The 13,332-nt window shown below is 46.4% G+C and overlaps 1 protein-coding gene across 1 annotated transcript in view; it reads right to left on the bottom strand.

Moving 5' to 3' along the window:
* LOC311244879 (copine-8-like) overlaps positions 1-13,332 on the bottom strand; it is a gene marked incomplete at its 3' end in the record, with an annotated part of 270,083 nt that overhangs the window by 202,145 nt on the left and 54,606 nt on the right. The window lies entirely within an intron of this gene.

Here is a 13,332-nt window from a genome sequence, read left to right as displayed (position 1 = left end):
AGGTAACTATACAAGGGTACAATATAATTAGACTGGATAGAAACAGGCACGGTGGAGGAGTAGCCATTTATATACGAGAACAAATTCCAACAAAAATAAGAAAAGATCTTAACTGGCCAGATGTGGAAGCCATCTGGATTCAGGTTCACCTGCCGCATCTCAAGCCATTACTTGTATGCTGCTGCTATAGACCACCCAATTCCGACGCTGCATATTTTGAAAAAATCTGTACAATGCTTCAAAATGTTTCGGACACTGACAGAGAAATTTATTTTGTAGGTGACCTAAACATAGACTGGCTATCTAATACCTGCTCTATGAGAAGAAAGCTTAATGACATAGCCACGGTATGCAACTTGTCCCAAATGGTAAACCTACCGACTAGAATAAACGTCAACAAATCAGGTGTATTATCCTCAACTTGTATAGATCATATTTTTACTAATTCAGCAGATAAATGTTCAAAAGTTGTTTCAGTGATCATAACATGATTGCTATGGCAAGAAAAGTCAAAGTCCCCAAAGCAGGTCCTAAAATCATACATAAAAGAATCTATAAACATTTCTGTGAGAATTTATTTATTCAAGACGTGCACAACATAAAGTGGGACAGTGTATTTGAGTGTATTCATACTGAAGAAGCCCTAGGAGAATTTATGAAGTTATTTTCCTCGGTCTGTGACAAGCATGTGCCCATAAAAAAACGTACTGTAAGATCTATCAAAGCACCTTGGCTAGACACTGACCTAAGGAGCAACATGAAAGAAAGAGATAGACTGAAAATAATCGCTCTAAATTCACGGAATTCAGAAGATTGGTTAGCATATCGCTCTTTAAGAAATAAAGCGACAAAATTAAATAAACTGAAAAAAAGGCTATACTACCAATCCAGAATTGAAGAAACAAAATATGATGGTAAAAAACTATGGAGTACTCTGAATCAAATCATGGGTAGAGACAAAATGGGTAAAATACCATCATTTATTGAATCAGGGGATGGTTTCATCACTAAGCCCTTGGATATTGCAAATTATTTCAATGACTATTTCACAAATAAAGTAAATACTATAAGAGACAACATGCCACCTGTAAAGGGTAACTTATCAGATTAAATTATAAAAAGTCAGATCATGAAGGACAAAGAATGTGAATTTGAATTTTTGGTCACAAATCTTTCAGAAATTGAAAAGTTATTGTCTGAATTGAAATGTGACAAACCCTCTGGTCACGACAATCTGGACAGTAGACTTGTGAAGCTATCAGCTGGAAGTATTGCTGGTCCGATATGTCATATATTCAATTTGAGTCTTAAGGAAGGAATTTATCCGCAAATATGGAAGGTAGCTAAGGTCACTCCTCTACCAAAAAATAGAAAAGAATCATTCACTGGACCAAATAGTAGGCCAATCAGTATTTTACCTGTTTTAGGTATACTTATGGAAAGAATTGCATTCAAACAAATTCAAAATTATTTCTCCCTTAATAACATAAATTCTGACTTTCAACATGCTTACAAACCAGGCTATTCAACATGCACAGCACTTACACAATTGGCTGATGATTGGCTAAGAAATATTGACTGTAAATTATTAGTTGGTACAGTACTGTTAGATTTTAGCGCAGCTTTTGATCTCATTGATCATGAACTGCTGCTTACAAAACTAGCTGATTATGGTTTCAAACACTCAGCTACTAACTGGATGAAAAGTTATTTATTCATGAGACAACAATGTGTCCTGTTTAATGGAACTTTATCAAGCTTTAAAACGCTACAATGTGGCATTCCTCAAGGAAGTTGCCTTGGACCATTATTATATTCAATATTTGTAAATGATATGCCAAGCATATGCAAGCAGTTCCATTTATGCAGATGACACTACAATATATGCTTCGGCAAGCAATGCCAAAGACCTCAGCAGTCTTCTTCAAAGCGAGTTAATGCAGATTTCTGAATGGGTCACGGTAAATAAGCTGAAACTAAATGCATCCAAAACAAAATGTCTAATTATTTGTTCAAAGCATGCTCAGAGAGAGAATCACAGATTAAATATTTCTTTGCAGGGTGCAGATATTGAGCAAGTTAAGGAGGCCAGATTGCTTGGAGTTATAATAGATGAAACACTCTCTTGGTCAACTCACATTAACAATATTGTAACAAAAATGAGCAGAAGTATTTCAATTATTAGACGGAATGCCTATTTTTTAACAGACACAGCTACCAAGCAAGTCATACAATCACTAGTTTTGTCACATCTGGACTACTGTCCAGCAATCTGGTCAAATGCATCCAAACAAGATTTAAATAAAATACAGCTTACTCAAAATAGAGCTGCAAGACTTGCATTGCATAGCTCAATTAGAAACAGTGTTGAGAAAATGCACAAGGAACTGTCATGGATGAGAGTCAATGAGAGACTAGTGTGTAGTCTTATTTTGTTTATGAGAAATATTTATACTTTGCATAAACCTGTGTGCCTCTTTTTGCAGCTGGTGCTTATTAGTGATGGTCATGGCTATGGCACTAGACAAGCCTTGAAGGGTCGGTTCGCCCTGCCGAGACCCAGAACTGAAGCCTTAAAGAAAACTGTAATGTACAGGGCAATGTCCTACTGGAATAGACTTCCACAATATTTGGTTTCAATTACCAGTAAGGTGGGATTCAAGAGGAGACTACGAGTGGCTGTAATGCAGAAAGAGGTTGATTTTGGTTAGGTCTAATCTGTGTCTAATGAATGGGTTCTTGTGTTGGGTTATGTGTTGTTTTGGAATGTGTTTGTCTAGTGGTTATGAGTATTAGAGTATGAGTGTATGGAATGTTGTGCTGTTTTTGAGCACATTTTAGTTTGCTCTGAGATGTCTTTGTTGTTTTATTGATATTTGTTGTTTTATTGATATTTGTTATTGTTGTCTTTGTTGTCTTTGTTGTTTTATTGATATTTGTTGTTTTATTGATATTTGTTTTTGTTCTATATTAGAAAATTTGGCATACATATTTGGTTGTATGTCTGATTTTAATTGGTTTAATGTTCTATAATTGTTTGTATATTTTATTGGTGTTTTATTGATATTTGTTTTGTTTTTATGTTGTTTATTGATTATTCTTGTTTAATTTTATATGTTTGGATCCAGACCCCAGGAAGAATAGTCGCTGCTGAGGCAGTGACTAATGGGGATCTGAAATAAAGAAATAAAGAAATAAAGTAGCCGAGGGGCTTGGAGTTCAGAACTCCCTCAATCTCTGTGAGGACCGTAGCCAGGACTTCATCGCCCACGGTGTGGGCTCCAAGTACGGTGTACATAGCAGTCTTTATGGATCGGACCTCTCTCTCCCACGTTCCCCCGAAATGGGGGGCATTCGGGGGGTTGAACTGGAAGGTGACCTGAGCAGGAGCGAGGCGGATCTTGAGTTCTTCACCCATGGTCAGGAAGCTCTCTCTCAGTTCCGTGTCTCCTCCTCGGAAATTTGTCCCTTGGTCTGACAATAGCACTGATGGGGTCCCTCTCCTCGCTTGGAACCTCCGGAATGACATGAGGAACGAGTCTGTACTCATCGACTGGAGGAGCTCAATGTGAACAGCTCGGGTGGTCATGCACTTGTACATGATGCCCCACCTCTTCTCTGTTCCTCTTCCCTTCTTGACGTTGATTGGGCCGAAGCAGTCCACGCCCGTGGAATGGAAGGCCCGCTCGCCGAGTCGGAGGTGGCAGGGAGGCAGGTCTGCCATCTTCGGGATACTAGGCTGTGCCCTCCACTTGCGACAGGTCGGGCAAGTCCGTTGGAATCGACGTACAGCTTCTCTCCCTTGGAGTATCCAGAAGCGCCGTCGGATCTCCGCAAAGACTCGCTCGGCCCCCGCGTGGCACACCACCTTGTCGTACTTCTGAATGATCAGATCTGTTATCTTGTGTCGGCTGCTTAGGACGATGGGATGCTTAACATCCTCAGCCAAGTCCGGGGCCCGTCTCAACCGACCACCCACCCTGATGAGGTCCTGGGCGTCGATCTCTGGGGCTAAGGTGAGGAGTCGACTGTCTGAGGGGACTGGCTTTTTCCCTTTCAGACAATCTATTTCTTCTGGGAAAGAGTCTCTTTGTGCTCTCTGCAGCAGAAGAAGTTCCGCTTCCTCGTAGGCAGATGCGTCGAGGTCTGTGGTGGGGGGGAGCTCCGGGTGGTGCCATAGGAATGTCCTTTTCTGGGCACTCTCCAGGGTTGGACAGTCGTCTAGGTCCGGGTCCGTTGGAGCCGGGGCTTGACTCAGCCCGCAGAACATAGACCTCTTTATTTCTGACTCATCTTGGTTCGCCTCCCGTGGTGTGGAGATAGGCCACTTCTCCTCTGGGAGCTTGAGGAACTCTGGACCATCACTGTATGGGTTAGGACGGGTGAGGTCGGCTAGGGACATCCCCTGTGTGATGACATCTGCCGGCTTCTGCTTGGCCGCTCCTACCAGGTCTTGGATTTCGGTTACTCGGACTCCAACGAAAACTTTGTACCGACAGGAGGCGGACTGGATCCAGGTGAGCACGGTCATGGAGTCTGACCATAGGATGATCTCACGCACCGGTATGGTGAGTTCACTTTGTACCATTTTTGCGAGTTGCGCGCCTACCAGAGCTGCGCAGAGCTCTAATCGCGGGATCGACTGCTGCTTGCGGGGAGCTATCCTCGAGCGGGCCAGGACGAAGGCTACGTGGACTTCTCCTCCCTCTTCTCGGGCTCTCAGGTAGGCCACTGATCCGTACGCAACTTCAGAGGCGTCGCTGAAGACGTGCAGGTCTATCTGACACGTCTCCAGCCGCACTGTAGGGGGGAAGTAACTCCGCGGGATGGCCACCTCACGGAGTAAGACAAGTTCATCCTCCCACTCTCTCCATGTGGTAGCCAGGTGCTCGGGTATGGGGTCGTCCCAGCCCTGCTCCTTGTCCCACAGTTCTCTCACCAGCATCTTCGCCCGGGTGGTGTAGGGGAGGATACATCCCATTGGGTTGTACTGGCTGGCGAGTGTTCGGTACACACTCCGCCGAGTGGTCAGTCTAGTCGTGGACGTCTCCTGATCCGTCCTCAGGGGTGTGTGTCGGTAGTGAAGCGAGTCCGTCTTGAAGCGCCAGACGAGGCCCAGGGTCATCTCTTGCGCTTCACCTGGGGTGTACGCCATCCAGGTCTCGCTGCTCACGGCCTTGGTCTCTGGGGGGAGGCACCGGAGAACTTGAGGGTCGCTACTGGCCCACTGTCGGAGGTCGAATCCACCTTTGGCTAATGAAGCTTCAGTATGATGCTCTCTGCTTCTTCTGGCGTGGATATGCTCTGTAGGCAGTTGTCCACGTAGAAACTTCTTTCCACGCTGTGTCGGACATCATCGTCGACTCCGGGGTCTTTTGCCATGTGCTTCTGTAACGCGAACGTGGCGCAGCACGGGCTGCAGGTGGTGCCGAATGGGAGTACCTCCCATTGGTATATCGAGGGTTGTTCGTCGTCGAGCCTCTCTCTCCACAGAAACCTCAGTAGAGGCCTGTCTTCCTCCATCAGTCAGACTTGTAGGAACATCCCCTTGATGTCGCCGCTGATGGCCACTTTGTCCTGACGAAAGCGTATCAGGACGCCGAGGAGGGAGGGTCCGAGTGTCGGGCCGGGCAGGAGTAGGTTATTCAGATTCTGCTGTCCAATCTGATAACTGCAATTGAACACGATGCGGTTCTTTCCGTTGTGGGTGACCTTGTGGTGGGGCACGTACCATGACTCTGTCATCCTTTCTGCCTCGTGGTCATCGATTTTCTTTATGTGGCCGGCTGTTACCAGCTTCTCGATCTCGGTGCGATATATTGTTGCTCGGGGGGGATCCTTGGCGAGGCGCCGCTCAGTGGTCTGTAGGTAGTGGTGCGTCGCTCCCTTAGGCACATGCAGAGTGGGCATCCCTTCCCGCCTCAAGAGTGGGGTCGCGTATCTTAGCACTCCGTCGACCTCGATCCTCGTAGTCTTCTGCTCGAGTAGAGCTATGGCATACTTGTCCTCTTTGGATCGAACCATCTTGCGTTCGTTCTTGAATGGCAGCGAGTCTAGTGTCCATAGCCTCTCAACGTGCTGTAGGAGGGTGTTGTCTGTGTCGCTCACCTTGGTGTAAAGGCAGCGTGTGGACGTTGGTCGGCTGGAAGGCCCGGAGAGGGGGCCCTGGAGCGTCCATCCCAGTCGGGTCTTAACCGCGGTTGGGCATCCTCTGGGTCCGATGTGGACCGCATCAGTTGGGACAATGAGGTCCGCGTGGTCGGAGCCAATGAGTAGGGTCGGTGTAGCGCCGCTGATGAGCGGTATGGGCAGTTGGCGTAGGTGGTCGTACCTTTCCCTGTGGGATGGGGTAATCATAGCGTGACAAACCTATGTCGTAGCTTGTGAACGCCTTGCTGATGCTGTACCGCTTCTTGGGCTGGTTGATCGCTGCAATGGTGAACGAGACGTTTTCACCTTTGATTGTCTTTAAGTCTCGACGAATGGTACGGAGGGTCATGGTCTCCTCTGGACCCCGCAGGTCCAACTGGGTCGCGGCGGAGGCGAGGAGGAGGGTCTTCTCCGACCCGTCGTCGAGGACGGCGTAGGTGTCTAGTACCTTGTCCCCGTGACTGAGGAGTACTCGTACCACCTTGAGGAGCACTCTGGAGCTCCCACTCTTCGCGGGGTCGAGTACTTCTGCTCTCGAGCTGCTTTGTGGGGCGGGGTTTCGCTTGTTGCTCTCGTGCAGTGCTTCACGGTGAGCGCCGTCACACTTGCCACACTTCTTCTTAAGGCGGCATTCTGCTGCCATGTGGCCGCGCGCGCAGCGAAAGCAGCGGCGGTTAGCTTTAATCCACTGACTTACTTCGACGGTGGTCAGTTTCTTGAATGCGTCGCACGGTGACAGCCAGTGTTCGTTGTCGCAGTATTGACATGCGATCTTCCATTTTCCCTTGGCGGGGGGGTTGTGACTCTTCTGTCGTGGCACCGACTCGGCCTGGTGCATCACGGTGATTGCATTCTTGGCGGAATGGGGGGAGCTTCTCCAATATGCGCTCCACGTTGGAGTTGGCGTACAACTCGTACATCCCCTTCTCTCGTTGGGACCCGAGCATCCCTACCAGGGATTGTACTTTGACGGATAGGTCGTCCAGGGCTCGGTTGTCTTTAGCTGGGGGGAGACGTTCGATCTCACGTATCTCCTGAATGACATAGTCCCATGTACGTCCGTAACGTGCGTCGAGGGCAACCGGGCGTCAGAATAGGGAGTTTGTGAATTGGAGTATGCCAGCGCTATGTTGTGCGCTCTAGTTACCTTGAGGTGCTTAAGGAGAATGGCATACTTGTATGACTCGTCCTGTACTCCGGACATAATTGTCTCTAGGCACATACGCAGCTCGGTATACTGCGCTCGGTCTTCTCTTGTGAAGTCTGGGAATGTGGGTGTCCCAATGTAGGATGCCATGGATGGCTGTGACACTGACGCACGTGGGGGGAGAGGCATCCTTGGCGAGTCTCCCCGTACGTGGGGTCGTTGGTTCGTGCTGGGCGGGAACCAGGGGCTGGGTTCCCAGGCACTATTCCTCGGTGCCGTCTGGTGCTCGAACTCCCCACTGGGACGTGTTGGGGGTTCATAACGCAGCGTGTCGGGGCTGAGACCGGGGCTGCGCTGAGCCTTTTGGTCTGAGATGGGGTAGTGCGGGTGGGCTTTCTGTCCTCCCTCGTCCTCCGTCAGGCTTTGTAGTCGCTCGGCTAGCTGCTCTGCAACGTAAGCAGGTTCTTCCCGTAGGCGGGGTCCCGTGTAGCTTTGTCGGGGAGGGGAAGGTGCCCTCGACCCGTGTCGTGATGATCTCCGGGAGCTCCGGGTGGAAGAGTGGGGAGTCACCCTCTGGAGCGCTTGCTCCATCATTTGTGCTTGTAGACGGTCTCGTTCCGCCTCGCGCTGCGTATTGGCTGCGTCGCGCTGCGCATTGACACGGTCTCGCTCCATGTTTTCTTCAGCTTGGAGGCGCCTCTCTTCCAGTCTGATGGTCATCGTGGCGTCAGCCTGGAGGCGACTCTCTTCCAGTCTGAGATGTTCGCGCTCACTCTCTCGTTGCGCCTGGAGGCGATCTCTTTCCGTTGAAGCGGTTATTGTGGCGATCAGGACTTGCGCTAGCCTCTGGTCGGCCTCGCTTGGGGATGACGCTGATGATGGTGATTTGGAGTTGGCAGGGCTTGGCGGTGACCTGGTCTCCTCACGCGCTCCGAGGTCCATCTCGGGGGCGCTGTACTTTGTCTTCTCCCGCGCGCCGAGGTCCATCTCGGGGGCGCGGTGCTCTTTACTCTGGTGCGCTCCGAGGTCCATCTCGGGGGCGCATTCTTTACCTTCTTGCGCTCCGAGGTCCTTCTCAGGGGTGCGTTCTTTACCTTCTTGCGCTCCGAGGTCCATCTCGGGGCGCGGCGTTCTATGGGTATAGTCAAGTCATGCCCCGCTTGTCCCCCCCGTAAGCTAAGTCAGTTTCACTTAAACTAGCTTGGGTCTCTACCTCTGGGGTTGACAGGTCGATAAGGTTGGGCATACTTGAGCTACTAATGTTATCCTTGCTTAACGTCCTCGTAGATAAGCTAGGAGGTAAATCTACAGCGTAGTTCTCCAAGTGGGGAGGGGGCTGACGCTGGCGCCTAGGGCGCTCTAATGGGGGAGAGTCGATTGGAGAGTGTCCGCCGCTGGCCATATTATCACTAATATTATTATTATTACTGATACCCTCCGGCTCGAAGGACCAATTGTAGCTAAGGGGCTACACAACCATGACTGTATTGAGATATGTTAGATTAAACCACTACTAAAGAATATTAATAGCCAGACAGTACAGTTAGACAAAATGGCGGACACTCAATTGACTGCGCGGGGACAGGGATACAAGTTAAACAAGCATTTTAATGTTAATAGCAAACATACATATTTTTTATTACGGTTCTCCTTTAATAATAGAATGTCAGTGCAACAAAGTCAACGGTAACGAATGGTTCCTAGACTACGGATACTCGACCGGTGGAGCTCTGAAGGGAGTGAGACGAAACGAGGCGATACAGGGAAAAGCAAGAAGGTGGCTGGAGACGGTTGGTTCTCTCTAGAGCTCCTGCTCCAGAGAAACTGTAGACTGGTCGGATAATCCTGTCGTCGCTGGAAGAAGGGGTCTCGTACGGAACCGGTCCTTGTATTCCTAGCGCCCGATGGCAGGGTTAATAGCTATTAATCCAAAAGCCTGTTGGCATAGATGGTAGCTAGTTAGCTTCGTTTGTACATGAAACTAACCCGCAGACGGTCTCCAATGAGTAGTTATATCCAAACGTCGCTGGGTTTAACTATACGTCTCTCCACGTTACTTCGCTTACACAAGTCACTATACTGTGCCAATAATGGCTCGACAATATTATAGTTGTATCTAAGTAGCCATTAGCTCTCTATAACGATACACCGCTATCGGTCTGTATACAACTGCACCAGACGTCTTTCACTCTCGCTCTGCTAGTTTTCCTGTTATGCTACTGCTGCTGCTGCTGCTTGCACCGTCTACACAATATACTCTATCTGGTTCCCTGTTGGGCTCAGCCTGTTCACCTGTACAGAATCAATGCGCTCGCTCTGGTCTTGTCCGGGCATGTCTGAACATGTCTAGAAAACATGTCTAGGGGGGCGCGCCTCTGGCGCCTACAGCGTCAAGAATGGGACACAATAAGGCGAACGAAGAATACTGTTATGCAAACAGATGACGTAAAGATATATATCTTATATATATAAACAATATATAAGTTATACAAAATAATAAACGCAGACTTTCAGTGTTAATCTGGACCTTCAGAACAGTCACGGTTCCCCGTATATGAAATGAAAGTGGCTTGCAACTTACTGCTGGTAGAAGAAAGCAGGAAGCCGAACCAGCACTCTCAGATTCAAAGTTTTAATTGCAGCCTGGAAACATACATGTTTCGGAACCAATGTGTTCCTTCTTCACATGTATGTTTCCAGGCTGCAATTAAAACTTTGAATCTGAGAGTGCTGGTCCGGCTTCCTGCTTTCTTCTACTTAATCTTCGGGATTTCAGCACCCAGTATCAGACATTGTGAGCGCGGTCTAACTTGACTCTCATTCAAAACTTACTGCTGGTAAAATCACTGTTTATTTCTCGTTTTGCATAGTATTACATTCCACTTCTATAAACAATCAAAGTCCTAACGTAAGAGCCTCATACGGGTCAATTAAAGCTTTTTGATTAGTCTTTCCAAGCACCAACTTAAACAAGGTTGCGTCGCAACACGGTTTTCAAAATAAAGGTCACATATACACATACCGTAGTAGGCCTCTCAATTCGTATAAAAAAAAATCCTGGATATAAATAAACATGGCATAGTCAGATCTCTATAAACGGCCCAACACATTGATCACTTTAGGCACACCCTGAAACCAGTAACATCACAAATATGAAGCGGATAATTACCCATAAAAATAATAAACCTTTCGTGGGGTTATTTACAATAATAATAATTAATTTTATTTATAAAGCACTTTTCATTGTGAAACAAAGGTATGCAGAGTTTCTTGTCCTCCTGATTAATGCAATGGTGTGTGTGTGTTGTGGTGATTTCATTCAAGGAGCACTACAAGCGCGCGCACACACACACACACAGTTTGTTGTTTTTGTTCTATTAGTGATTTACACACTTTCTCAGTTGGTTCATTAATAAAAGATACAAACCTGAAAACAAACACACTTAAATGTTAAATAAAAGGACCACAGTAATGAGGCAGGAGGAACATATTTTTTTGCACTATAATGGTAAAATTGTTATTAAAAAATGTGCCCCTAAAAAATATTCTTTGCCCCTAAATTTCGCATTTAGGGGCAAGTGTGCCATACGCACTGGGTGACAGGATATATTTTCCTTCCACTTTACTTGGTATCACTCCGGAATCACGTTTCAACCAAGTCACTAACGTAACGTTGCTGTCATGAGCCTGCGCTATGGTAGCCTACAAGTGATAAAATAAATAAAAGTTCCAACTCGCGCAACGACTCGGCAAAAAGTTGCGTGCGGGCCGCACTAACACTAAACTTTGATGTCAAGTAGGGGGCCACAAAATATCATCCAGCGGGCCGCAATTGGCCCGCGGGCCGTGAGTTTGAGACCCCTGCTTTACACCGTCCATTGTATATACTGGATGGAGGGGAGCTCACATCCACTGATCTGTTCTGGGCTGCCCTCTGTAGTGCATCGTAATGCGGCGATGCATCCAGTCAGGGGCCTTATGTATGTAGGTAGCGGCCAATGATAGTGATTTTTGTTATTTATCAGCATCGATTCAATGAACAAAACTGGGCAGATATTGAATATTGGCGAACATATCGATATTGACTGATGATATGATAGTGATTTTTATTTATTTATTTTTATCAGCATCGGTCTGATGAGCAGAACTGGGCAGATGTGAACAGCTGATCATTATTTCTGTCTAGCTGGGCATTTATTAATGAATTTGTTTGTATGTTTTGCCACTCAGGGTTTGTTTGCATACACTGCAGAAACAGAAATGAAGACAGATTATTTCCCATTTTACAGTGTTTTCATCTTCATGGATTACCATAGGAATTGCTTTTTAAATGCAGACCAAATCATATCGATTATATATTTCCCTGATCGAGTACTCGCATGAATTACTTAAGTAGTGCTTGAGTAATTGTTTAGAGAAATCTATTTTTAGAATGCATCTTAAAGAGCATGGCAGCAGCAATAATGAGATATTGTGCGGAGTCACACATACACACACACACAGACGCTACCGATTTGATTATGTCTCGCTCCATAACAATGCACAGCAATATACTCGATGCTTAACACGTATTGTCATTCAAAACAGTCAGTTACCATTTGTATTAATTACATTACCTCCACTCTTTCTGCAGCAGGTCTCTCCAGTCATGGAATGGCGTGTCTGTATCAATCGTATATGAACTATACAATAGTATATGAACTGACATATTTGGTGGCAAATAAAAAAAAAATAAAGATTTAGCACCCTTTTTTAAATCAGTGCATGCCTAGTACCACGGATTCCGCTAGAAAAGACTGGTGTCGGGGCGCCCCAGTGGCGAACCACATGGCGCGCTCAGCCGCGACACGGCCGACCCGGGTTCGACTCCCGAACCTGTCGTTATTTGCCGAATGTCTTCCCCCCACTCTGTCTCCCATTCCTCCTCTGTCTCTATCTACTGGACTGCCCAGTAGAAATAAAGCGATAAAAACGTAAAAAAAAAAAAAGGCTGGTGTTGGGCCACATATCTGGGAAGATTTCAATGTTCCGGCCAATTGAGCGAAATTACGGTCAAATATTATCTGTGATTGTTGAGTTTATTGCAAGAACGTTATACCCAATGCTTAACACTTTCTGCGCCAATGACGTATATACTCGTTATTGCCCGCCATCTCTTGAGTGCCAATAACGAGTATATGTGATTTCACAACAATGATTTCACATCGATCGCTACAATCAACGTATGTAGTAGGGGTGTAACGATGCATCGAAATGCATCGATCCTAATGTAACGATTCAACTGCATCGTTTGAAAATGTTAGAATAGATTATAATCGATTATAATCTAAATAAAATTTTTTTTATTAAATGTTGTGTATTGTTTTTATTTACCTATAGTCCATTCATGCTGAGTGAATCAGTTCCCCCAGCCACATTTGTGTATTCAAAATGTTTTGGGGAATTAACTGATAGAAAATGTATCGAATCGAATCGTGGTCAAATTAAGAGATTTCATTGATTGATTGATTGATTGAACATTTTATTAACAGATTTCAGAATGGGTACAATACAGTGCAGCTCAATACACACAATTGTTAAGGGGATGCAGACCAGAGAAAGACTTTCGTCTTGTTTACATCAGGGTCCCCCATTTTCAATTCATCGTAACATATATGACATACATGACATACAGATACAGTACTGCTACATCTAGACATTTATGACATACCAGATCTACAAATACAGTACTGTTTGTGATACAAAAAGAGAGTATATACATTTTAGGGGGAAGAAACTGTACATTGCAGGAGGTTGGGTAGGTGGGATGGGGGGTGGGTAGGTGGGGTGGGGTGGGGGAAACTGTACATTGGAGGGGGTTGAGTTTGGACATTTACAGGGGCCAGTTTCGGATTGCAGTCTCCCGTAGGTGCTCTTTTAGAGAGGTTTTGAAGGTGGGTAGTGATTCACATTCCTTTACAGCTGTGGGTAGGGCATTCCACATTGTTGTTGCATAGTTGCGAAACATGTTTAGTCCCTTGTTTGAGCCGAATCTG

The sequence above is a fragment of the Notolepis coatsorum genome, assembly GCF_963971535.1.
Source record: "Notolepis coatsorum genome assembly, chromosome: 18".
NCBI lineage: Eukaryota > Metazoa > Chordata > Actinopteri > Aulopiformes > Paralepididae > Notolepis > Notolepis coatsorum.
The sequence above is the reverse complement of the archived record's forward strand: the minus strand, read 5'-3'. Positions and strand labels throughout refer to the sequence as shown.